A 12,037-nucleotide genomic window follows, 5' to 3' on the forward strand; every position below is an offset into this window, starting at 1 on the left:
GGTCACCCCCCAGACCAGGACCCTCTGCCTCAGAAGAAAGCACAGATACATTCAATAGCTCCAGTCATTGCCATGCAAAACCTTCTGCGGCATTTCAAGGGCAACCAGTGAAGATTCCAGCCACCTCTAGAGCTGTATTTTACACCTTCTCACTGGAGAGCCAAAATTCTGTTCTTTCAGGACAGAACCAGCTGTAAATATTGGCTGGAAACATTTATTCCCACTGGGGACAGGCACCTGTCTGTAATTGCTGGCAGCAGTTGGGGGCCAGGGGAGTCTCTCTTGTGCCAAACAGCAGACAAAACAAACCAAACAAAAAAATGATGGCACCTTGCACATACAGCAATACCTGATCCCACAGAGCATCAGTGGGGCCACAGCATATGTGTTTAGGTTGAAGAAAATAGGCTGAAAATGAAAAAAAATTTACAACAGCTCTACTAAACTTAACTATTAAAGCTGCTTAAAAGCAAAATGACTGAGGAGGTGCTCTGTCCTTTATGCTGCACATTGAAGGGTGAGGAAATGCCACCTAAGAGTATGTGACCAGAACACCAGAAGAGGATCACAGGCCTGCAGACCTGCATGGGCACAGTGGTCCAAGGTTTTTCCATCAGTTTTACAACACCAATATAGTTCACTCCATAAATACAATCCCAGCTCACTAGAAATGCATTTCTGACTGAGCACAGTAAATAAAACATGCACCATGAACAGAAAACATAGGTTAATCGATGTTCTGCGTGTGTGTGAAGCTCAGCCACATCAATACAGACTGTCAGATATTTTTCCCCATTTTCTTCAACCAGAAAGTGTCCAGGAATTCAATTAAGCTTTTCATAAGAAATTCTTTACAGAGGCTGATCAATAAACTAAGACTTGGGGGGAAAAAAAGACAATTATTGACGTTCTCCTGTGGGACAATATTTTCTACTCCTAGCAGGTGTCTGTGCAAGCTGGGCTGCAAACCTGAAGGTCAAAGCTATGTGCTGACATGCATTTGTTGACTGACACCAGGAAGACCAAGAAAATAGTAAAAGGAGCATCCAGAAAGGAGGCAGAAAGACAACTTGGTATGTTTTGTGAAGACTATACCAGGTTTCTGCAGGAGGAAAGTTCTGACTGGGATATAAATATGAACTAATCCCTGAGAAACTGCCCAGTTCATCTGCTCAGGACCTGCCAGCCATTCTGTAGGAAGGTAAAATGAATTTATAACCTGGTAAACTTAAGGCTAAAGAGATGGAGAGAAATAGCAGGTGGCCTTTGATATCAAGGTCTTTGCTATTGCAGCTTCAGTACATACTCTCTTGCTCCAGGCAGTCACTTGATTCCACACGATTCCCAGAAAGACCAAATTGTACTTCAGAGGTTGAACAAAGCTCAGGAAACATTTTCTCTCAAAAAACATCTTGGGAACATGAAGCAATCAGAATGATGTGGCTTTTTGCTTCTGCCAAGAGCCCAAGGTAACAAAGGTAATCAAGAGAAAGGCACAAAATAAGAGTCTGACTGTAGATGATCAGTGTCTAACACAGGTAGGATTTTTCTAGGTTGGATTTTGTGAATATAATCATCTGAGACAACATAAAGGACAATTTCCTTTGGCACATAAGAGCTTGCTGAGAAGTACACTTAATGCTCCCTTTGCCTCCCCTTTGGGTTTGCCTTGTATCCTCCTCTGTGTCACAAACAGGTTGATCACACTTCTTCCTTCCCATGTGCTCCGTGGGGAGGCATCAGACACAGGTTCATTGCTCTCAATAGTTCAAAAGCAAATGTGTTGAACAGATAATGAATCCCAGCTACACAGGGACATCTGTACTTTTATCTGACAACCATCAAAACTAACTCTGATGCTGAAAAATACAGACCAGGGAGAGCAAGAGAAGGGATCGTATTTTTACCCAAGTGTGAGAACAGTTCTCTTGCTCCAGACAGATCATCAGTTCAGAATGAGGGAACCAGGCAGTAAAAGTCTGTTCCCTAGGACTTGGAATACCTCCTGCAAGCCTAAACACATTGGTCCATCTTCTTGTGCTGCTGAGAGTGTGACTGGTCACCCCAAAGATGGTTGAAGGGTAGGACAGGGAGCTGCTCAGGACTATTGCATTCAAAACTCACCTGGCAAAGGGAATAATGGAATGAGGTATGGTGGTTTCTGAAGCCAGGCTGCTGATAGAAGAATAAAGATACAGCACTATCAGAAATTACTCCTGCAGATCAATCCTCCAGCACAATGCTGAGTTTGCTCCTTGCAAAGAAGAGAAGAGCAGAATCTCTTCCCTTTAGCAAAGAACTCATTTCTTCTAACAGGTAGTTTATTGATTGTTGCCTCGGACTAGAAGGCTAACAGCCAAAAATATAACAGTAACTGGTCGTGCTGCTGGGCAAACAGCCTTCACACATGCAGCTGCATATGGGACTGTTGTGTAACACCACAACACCCTTCCACTCCTCCCAGTTGTCTTATTACACTTGTACTTCAACAAGAGACCAGAAATTCTGCTTACTGGTAATTCCCAGTAAACCACCACAGGGTGCTGCAGTGGGAAAGTTAAAGACCCCTTTCACACAAGCCCTCCTTGCAACCTCCTGGTCCCTGAATATGCTGCTCAGAAGTGTTACTCCTACTGCAGTGTCACAATCAGATATCTCAAGACACTACAAGAGGAAAACATAATATCCTTGGGAAAGAAGGTGAAAAAGGTACACTAACCAAGTAGTTGATGTCACTCCTCCAAACTTCAGCCAGACAGTGGAAGGGGTTTACCAGAGCTGCTGTGCTGCCTGTGCTCCAGCACAGGGGAAGCAAAGCCATGGGGTGAGGGCAGGCCTCCTGTGCAGCCAGTGCAGCACAGTTTGGTGGTACTGGGCTGGAGAGAAACGGCTCCTGATGGCTCAAGTGTTACCCTTGAGAACAAAGAAGCCTCTCCTGACAAACATGCAGGTCAAGGACAATCCCATATTCCTTTGACCTGCACATCAAATATTCACAGTTTGCCCCCTCCCGCCCTTTTGTTAAATGAAAAATCATTCCTAATCCACTTACATGCAACATCAGTCTGTTTGCACTGGTTACTGCTACTCACCCTTCTTCTTTTCCAACTTCTGGTCCTCTCCCCTCTCACCAGCAAGACAGAGCTGACACGTCCCTCACCCCTTCTTCCTCTCTTGTTGAAACCTTATTTCCACTGCTCTAATAGTTCTTGACTTAACTGGGACAAGGAAAATTATTCTGGGCTTCTCTGTCCTAGCAGTTAGTCTATTCTGTATTAACCATCCAGAGCACTGCAAAATCATACTGAAGCCCCAGGCAACCATTCTAACGCTTCCTTAATTCATGCTTTAATCAAATTGCCCATTTTTACTGGACATGTCTATAGCCATATATATATATATATGTGAACTTTTTGTATAAAAATCCTTCAGTGAAAATAAAATTCAGAAAAGCTCATTTAACAGTATTCGTTCCAAGAGATCCAAATAATCTACATTTCTGTCTAACCCTAAAACAGACGTATTTCTTAGGCAAGATAGTTTTCTTCCCCTCATTCTTCTGAGAAATATGCAGAAACATTTATGATACTCAAGAAGAGAACCCTCAGTAAACATCACACACTAATAAAATGCAGAATTGTCTCCACAAGTTTAGGCATGGAGCTGAAAAGCTTGGCTTTCAAAAGCTGGCTACACAAACACTCCCTCAGCCTGTTTTAACCTAAACTATCACACCCAGCCACCAAAAGCAAAGGGGAAGAATTTTTACACTCATCTCAAACTCTGACCTTGCCTTTGCATTATCTGATGTCCAATATAAATACCACTGCACCATTAAATTTTTTTAAGGGATGCAAAGTGTTTCTGTACTGTGAGAAAGCAAATCCCTTGCATTTTTCAGAGGGCACTTCCCAGAGATTGGTCATCATTTTAACTGCAAGAGACAGCACGCTACATGAATGTACTAGGAATTTGTAGAGGAGAAGCACATCCAGAAAAGCCTTTGCTTTGTGTCACGACACCCGTTTTGAAACTCTTCTATCAGCCGAAAATCAGGGCTGGTTTCGATTTCCTGGAGTCTATGCCTGAAACAACCAACCACTATTCAAGTTCACCACCAAGTTATGCTGTCCAGGTTCTCAGTGTAAAATACTCCCCCATCCACGAGCAAGGAATGAAGCACCAGCTCATTTTGCAGCCTCCTCTCTGCCCATCCTGACTCTGGAAACACAGAGCTGGCTGAGGGCTGGTATCAGCACAGGGGCAGAGCAAATAAAGATACCAGTGTAATCACTTTGAAGATAAGTCAGCCAGTGCAATCACAGCTGTCTAGGAAACAGAAGCAGAGAAGCAGGAATGCACCAAGTAGGGGTTTTGTCAGACCTGGAATTACCTGGGCTGAGATACAGTACCCTGTGCTATTGCTGCAACATTTGGTCACGCAAACATTCGGTTTTCACCTTCTTACCTGCCCTCTGGGGAGAGAACACAACCCATTTAAGAGCACACAGCTCAGCTCTTCAAATATAACAGGAAAAATACAAAGTAGCAGCACACACACACTGTTAGGGCTTGGTGGTAAACTATGAGTAAACTGTGAGTAAACTCAGTTTTTCCTTCTTAAGTGACAGCTGCAATGGACAATGCAAGAATAAGGAATGATAGGACAAGGCAGAACAGTTTTAAACTAAAGGAGGAAAGATTTAGAGTAAATATTGGGAAGGAATCCTTCCCTATGAGGGTGGTAAGGCCTTGGCAGAGGTTGCCCAGAGAAGCTGTGGCTGCCCCTGGATCCCTGGAAGTGTCCAAGGCCAGGTTGGACAGGGCTTGGAGCAACCTGGGCTGGTGGAAGGTGTCCCTGCCCATGGCAGGGGATGGAATGAGATGGGATTTAAGGTCCCTTCCAACCCAAACCATTCTGTGACTCTATGAAACCCTCCAGGTTATTGTAAGCCTTTTTTTTTCATAGATCTATATCACTGCCAGGGGTGTGCCCAAGCCCCCAGTGCCCCTGATTTCAGCCAGCCCTGCTCAGATCCAGCCCAGGTGATGTTCTGGCGGTGCCAGGGGAAGGGCAGGACACAGCTCACCCAAGGCATGGCACCCACTCAGAGCCACCACCCCAAAACCTCTGTGACAAAGCGCTCTAAAGGTGGAACAAAAACTTGGGAGGTGGATGAAATAGCAGCTGAGATTGCCTGCACTTGCCTTCACAGGCTGGGACTTTCATTGGAGTGCATTAATAACAATTTTAGAAAGACCAATATCGACTTCATTTATTTTTACAAAGCCTCTCTCTGCCCTCATCTTCACTGACTACAAGTGTCAGAGAAAGGTCAAAACAGCTTAATTTTCTTCTGCACTGGACAAAAAGGCATGAAGAACAGGCAGTAAATTTAGCTTATTTCATTTACACTCTGGCTTAAGGAAGGAGAGAAGGAATTTATTATCATCGAATTGACCCCAGCATAACCTGGCTGCTTTTATCAAGGTTGTGTAAATTAAAAAGAGAAAACCAGAGATTAAACTTGAGATTAAAAAAGATGCATCAACTCAGAGTGGTTAGATTTCAAGGAAAAATAAATTGTGGTAGCAGACATCAGAACACAGAACTGAGCAGCTTTCCAAACACAGCTATTCGAAATAACAGGCTCAGGCACCAGAGAAAGGAGACCAAGTCAAGTGGTAAATGAATTAAGTATAAGTTAATTGTGGTCCTTTATCAGTAAAATTGAACTTCTCCTTTACTTGGGAGCACTGAGCAAATGTTATTTTAATAGAGATATAAGTCTGTTTCAAGATGGCAAGTGCAATGTGCTTGAGAAACAATATCTTAATTGATAAGGCAACACGTAGAGAGGCAATGCCACCTGGCAAAGCTACAGTTAACTGATTGCTGCACCCATATCATACCAATCAGTATCTAAAAGTTATGCATGATCAGAACTTAATCAAACACAATATTTAAACATAGGAAAAATACACCATGTGAAAATATAACTGTTTTACTCTGCCAGCTGGAAAAACCACCACAGGAATCTGAAGCCATACCTCCTTTTCCCCCCAATGTGGATTTTACAGTTTATTCCCTTAACTAAATGTCAGCTCTGCTTAGCAAAAATTATTTTCTTAATAGCAGATCTTAATACAAGAAAAACATGCAGTGGCTTTTAGTCTGGACACTTACTCTCTAACAAAACTGGACTGCAGGTTCCTCCTGGCACAGTAAGGTCCCAGGGAAGGAATTCCTGAAGTTTTGTTCATCTCAAGTTAATTACAGTGCAGTGGGTGAAGAGCTCACCTCAGGCTGATGTTGATTGTACACTGTGCCATTAAGTGGATCCTATCAGGCCACAGTGGTAATATTTCACATCCAGATGAAGCAAAACAAATGGTTCCCAACACAGCAACTGAAACATCCCAAAATGCCCACATATATCCAGCAGCCAAGCTGTCAAATCCACTGCTGGAATACTGGATATAAATTCAATGTGGGGATGAATCTGATGGATCTTCCCCCAGGAATTTGTGCCTCAGGCTGCTCACACTGCCTGTACCACAGCTGAGTTGCATCTATTGGGCTTTCAGTTCATACCATGGAACCCTCAGGAACCCCAGGAAAGAGAGAACCTCAGGATTAGCTGGACTTCAAGTGTCTAGAGGTGGCTGGGAGAGCTTCCCTTGGCAGAAAGGGATAAGCAAAGCCCTGAAGACAGTATCAGTAAAAGCAAAGGTGTAATTAAAAGTTGGTGCAGTTCTGCCCCACAGCTCTAGTCTCCGGTGGCCTGGTCAGCTCCTCCAAAATGGTCCCAGAAACCCAGCACTTGAAGTGTTCCCTGTCCCAGAGAAAATAAGGATGGCAACCGATTCTGGGTGGGCAGCATCATTCAATTTGTGAGTCTTTGCCCAAGGTTCAAACTGTCCATATTTGGTCCAGATTCAGGTTAAATTGATGGCACATTTTTCTCCTAATGAGATGAGAATTTTATCCAGAAACACTGAGACATTTTGAAATCCCATAAGGCCACAAGTGACAACACATCAGGGGCAGGCAAGCAAGGGAAAGAAGCCACCAGGGACATCTACACCTATCCAGGGTCTTCCATACAGGACAGAAGACTGATTCAGTCTAATCCACATAAAAAATGGACACAAATGCAGACCGTGGGCAAAACCAAGTGGTTATCCAAAACTGGAATGCATGCACACTGGAAGCCAGTCCCATGGTATGTGGGTGGCTCAGTGGATAACATGCCTTATTCCCTCCCTAGCAGAGCTTCCCAGTGAGCACAAACTCTTGAAACCCCCTGTCCCCTCATGGAAGCTTCAGATCTGCTCAAGGAGACACCACCATATCATCATGTGTTGCCCAGAGAGGCTGTGGCTGCCCCATCCCTGGAAGTGTTCAAAGCCAGGCTGGATGGGGCTGGGAGCAACCTGGTCTAATGAGTGGCACCCCTGCTCATGGCAGGGGGTTGGAACTGGATGAGCTTTAAGGTCCCTTCCAACCCAGACTATGATCATTCCTGAGCCACCCCCAGCTGCAGCAGCTGCTGGGGCACAGGGCTCTGAGCCCTGCCTGCAGCACCCAGCTGTGCTGACAGCCAGCCCAGCAGGAAGGAACTGCTGAGAGCTGCAGCTCCTGCCAGCCCTGGGCAGTTGGGGCTCCGGAGCTCCCGCGGGACCCGGGCAGGCACCTCCTGCCCTGCCCTGCCCTGCCCTGCAGGGGGGATGCAGCCGGAGCAGGCACCAGACCCAGCTCGCAGGGCCATCTGGCAAACCACAATGCTGCCTCTGATCGCGAGCCAAGAATCAGAATCAACTGTTTTACTGGAAATATCTCCAAATATTTGCCAGCTCCCACTGAAAATCCACGCTGGAACAAGGCTGGAACAGCTCCTGGCTCCGAGGCAGGTGCCTCTCTCCAGCTGCACACCGTGAGAAGCCCCTGTGCTGACAAAATCTGCTGGGCTGTGATAGCAGCTACGAAAACAGCGAGTAAACAACACACAAGAAGCAGGCACAAGTACTCGGAGCAGTATCAGGAATACCAGCACTGCCTGATATTTACTTAGTGACTCACAGAGAGGAGGATCCACCCCTTCAGGCTTATGAGAACAGGTAACAGAAGAGGGTATGAAGTCACTGGGAGCTCAGCTCCTCCTGACCTCAGAGAACAAAGAAGCCTTATAGCAGCAAAAAATATCCTCTTTTCACTCTTCCCTTCTCTCTCTCTCCACCCTGCTGCCCAGTCTTTCTCCACAGATTAAAGTGGCACTTTTCACAGGCTGGGAAAGCAGAAGAAAGAGGAAGAGAGCAAAAGGAAGAGGAGATATTTCTGTTCATCCACACAACAGAAAAATACAAACTCTACCAGAATAAATATTTCCAGGTGAGATTCCCTAGTTTTCCAGATTCTTTAGGCCAGAGGTTCACTGATAACATCTGAAGAGGACACTTGGAAAACAACAGTCAATATAAGAGAGCATTTTAGAACTTGCTAACACCTTTTACTTTGGGGCTTTCAGTTTTCCATCCTTTTATGCAGAGCTGTGCAGATTATACCAGACACCAAAGAGCACCAGTGATTGTGAACAGTATTTCCCTCTCCAGCCACAAGCTGTTTCTTCCTCATGCAGTAAAGTCCTCTAACACTGCATCTCCTCACCCCTCTGTCAAGTTCTACAACTCCTGAGAGGCTCTCAGTGTTACCAAATATACAGATATTTAAGAAACTCACATAACTAGTGAGACACAGCTGCAAATCTGCAAAACCACGGGGAAAAAAGTTCAGGCTGAATTTCTGCCAGGCCTTTTTCCTCACCCAGAAAAGCATATATGCACAACAGGCCTGTGACACCAATGCTGAACATTTTAGGGCAATTCCTGTGCAGACAGAATGACAACTGACAGCCACCCACGTTTCACCACTTACTCTCCACTATTATCTCTGAGTCTACAGCTACTACTTGGTTCATACCAAAACATAGAAAAAATAGTTATCAATAAAGTAACCAACAGAAAAGCAAATTTATTAGCCTAATTAAAACATCAGAATTAAAACTGCTAAGCAGGCAAACTTAGGCTTACACAGCTTCCTTTTATACATTATTTATTAAAGTGAGAGTAAAGTCTAAACCAAGATATTTTAAACCTTAACTGTCTCAGAAACCCTGGTTTTATTTCAATGTTGAGCACAGGACTTACGTAACATTTCCCATTTTGATTTCTGTTATTAAAGGATTTTAAAACAAAACTGCATGGTCACTGCCTACAGCCCTAAGGGGCCGAGTACAAAAATAACATAAAAGATACCACAACCTCTACAAAATACAATTTTGATTTAATTTCATTCAAGCATTATGTTCCTTACTTTGGGGAAATTACTTTATCATCTTTGATAACAAGCACTCTTCTTCAGCTCTTCTGAACACTGAAAACATCATCTGAGGTACAACTGGAACAGCACTTGAAAATGCCTTGTGCAATTTAATACATTCACCAAACTAAACTAAAGTTTGCCTTACAAACTTAACTTTCTCATCCTGCAAATAAAGCACCTGCATTTTCTCCACTCACCAAAAAATACCCATGTTCCCAATGGCTCACCTCTTTCACTAAGCACTCCAGCTTTTTCAAGGGTTTCCAAATTAACAGTAATAATAATAATTCACTGGTATGGTGGAAAATATTCCCTACTTCCTCCATACCTCTCCCAGTAATAAAATACATCTTTTCACAAGCACATTTCCATGGGCTGTGCCAGCCCAGAGAGGCAGTGTCAGGCTAAGCTGAAATGAGGATGGATCTGTCTTTGGGAATACTGATGGTCAAGGCCCAAGACATCACACAGCTCATCTGTCACATAGAAAACCTACTCACCTTCAAGACATGTTATTTTCCTGGAGAAAACTGTGAGTAGGCTCATTTTGGAAGATGTAATGGTCCATCAGTTTCTGTCCTTAAGTCTCTTTGCTCTTCCTCCCAAACTGGTGCTCTGGAGATATAAAAAGAACATCAATTTAAACTATGGCTCAGATAAACATTAGATTTTTCCTGCTTTTTACCAGGCCCACTGAAAGGTCACCTGAAACCCATCTGATGGGTCCAGCCACTGAATTACTGTTGTCTTATCTCAGAGAAGGCTGTAAGGAATTATTTCCTGCTACCCTCACAGCTTACATCTGCCATCTACATTACAGCAGCATACTGAGAATTCATCCTAAAGGTTGGGAATGGGCAGGGGACTTAATAAAAGTCATACTGGTGCCAGAACTGAGAATTACACTGTGCTATCAGAAGTCCCTTTTCACCTTGCCTGCTACATTTGACATACTGACATATTAACTACACTTAGGTTTATCTCAAAAGCCCAAACATGAACTTCTTGCTGAATTTTGCCTTGATGATTGATTACCTTCTTTAACCTCAGAGACACTTGGCTCCAACTGTGCAGCACAACCAGGGCACTTCTTAGCCTGCCTGGGATTAGGAAGAGTTTGATATAAATTTGGAAAAAAAAAAAACAAAAGGCAAAGCAAAAGCACTGGGAGTGTGTAAGAGCAAATGCCACATTAGAAGCAATTTCCCTGGCAGTCCCATTTTGCAGCCAAAATAATTAGATCACTAGCAAGAAACATCCCAAGTAGATCAGTGGTGCGTTACGAGATTAACCAAGGTCATGTTCTCTTACATCTGGCTTTTTAAAAAGATTCCTCCCCAAAAAACTTAACCCTAGGGCTCCATCCAAATTAAGAATTCACTGTTGATGTACATCAATACAAACCAAATCAAAGCATTCCATAGCCTGTCAAGTGCTGACTGCCCAAGGAAAAGCCACACGTCTTCTAAGCGAGGGAAATCTGCATTTGAGAGCCACCTAGACTCTGTGACTGCTGCTGCTGGGTGTTCAGAGATAACTGCCAACTCATTAAAATCCAGCATTAAAAGTTTATTAAATATGCAAACATTAATGGAATTGGACTAGCAGCTACTCAGGCAGATAAAATTTCAACCCAGCAAATCCTGCAGTTCCCGTTATCAATGTTGCGTCCTTTTGGAAGCGTCTGTGAAAGAGTCACAAAGCTGCTCAAGGCTCCAACTCCTTCAGATTACTCAGGTCACACTCTCAAGGTCCTCACTAGCCAGGAAAAGACACCTCCTTCCCAATAATTACAGCTTGGTATTATTAATTACTGTCCGTTTCCACTTTCACACACTTCACTGCTTGAGATGCAAAGTGTCCCCAGGAACTTTTTCCCCCTTCAGGAATATCCACAGGGCAAGTCTTACAACCCTTTGCAGGCTCACAGGCATGGAGGTCTTGCATATATCCCAAACTCAGTCCTTTCAATTTGCTGTTAAGAGTTTGAAAGAACTACAAAAAGAGGAGTAGAGTGCCAAACAGACAATACAGATTAAAGTGCTTAAAGGCACCTCTCTTGAACTGTCAGGTAACTTCACACATGCACAGTGTGTGTGTAGAGCTCTGGTTGGAGCTCCCTCTCACAGCTCTCTCAAAACAAGTGTCAGAGTCCTCCCTGCAAGCAGCAATCTCAGTACATTTTGCCCCACAAAGTGCAGTTTCATTCCTGGATGACTCTGCAAAGTCCCTGTGCTTGGTGAGCGTCTCAACAAACCTCCAGGTTTTTGCAGTAGAGTGACATCAGACTTGGAAGTGTTCTTCACTAATGCTATCAGCATAATCTGAGCTAGCCCAGGGGAAAGGAGGACAAGGAATATCTCTCATCACACAGAGCATAAACAAGCTCCTAAGAGTCTCTAATGTACCTCCAAGTCACTCTGGCAATAGCCTTGCTCTCTCAGTAGTAGCTTCAAAGAACGACTGGATGATTTAATCCTCCAATTATGGGGGGGGGGAAGTCCTCTCTCAACATACAAGTGTGGTCTAGCACCTCTGTCCTGGAGATGTGAGGTTTCAGCAAAAAGACTGAAATGAAATCCTAGGGAGCAACTTGGAAATAGCATGACTTAGCAGGGAAGAAGGGAAATGAAGGAGTATGAAGTCCTGTCACCT

General features: G+C 44.0%; 1 protein-coding gene across 5 annotated transcripts in view; it reads right to left on the reverse strand.

The window, feature by feature from the left end:
• The window catches only part of MAP3K13 (mitogen-activated protein kinase kinase kinase 13), a 71,556-nt gene that overhangs the window by 52,886 nt on the left and 6,633 nt on the right, over window positions 1-12,037 (reverse strand). For all 5 annotated transcript variants that reach the window (XM_051781775.1, XM_051781771.1, XM_051781777.1 and 2 more), the window contains exon 2: window positions 9,883-9,997. The gene's annotated coding sequence lies outside the window, so the exon portion shown is untranslated. The remainder of the gene's footprint in view (window positions 1-9,882; window positions 9,998-12,037) is intronic.

This window comes from Manacus candei, unplaced genomic scaffold (genome assembly GCF_025592945.1).
Source record: "Manacus candei isolate 608988 ecotype Guabito, Panama unplaced genomic scaffold, ASM2559294v1 h1tg000015l, whole genome shotgun sequence".
Taxonomy (NCBI): Eukaryota; Metazoa; Chordata; class Aves; order Passeriformes; family Pipridae; genus Manacus; species Manacus candei.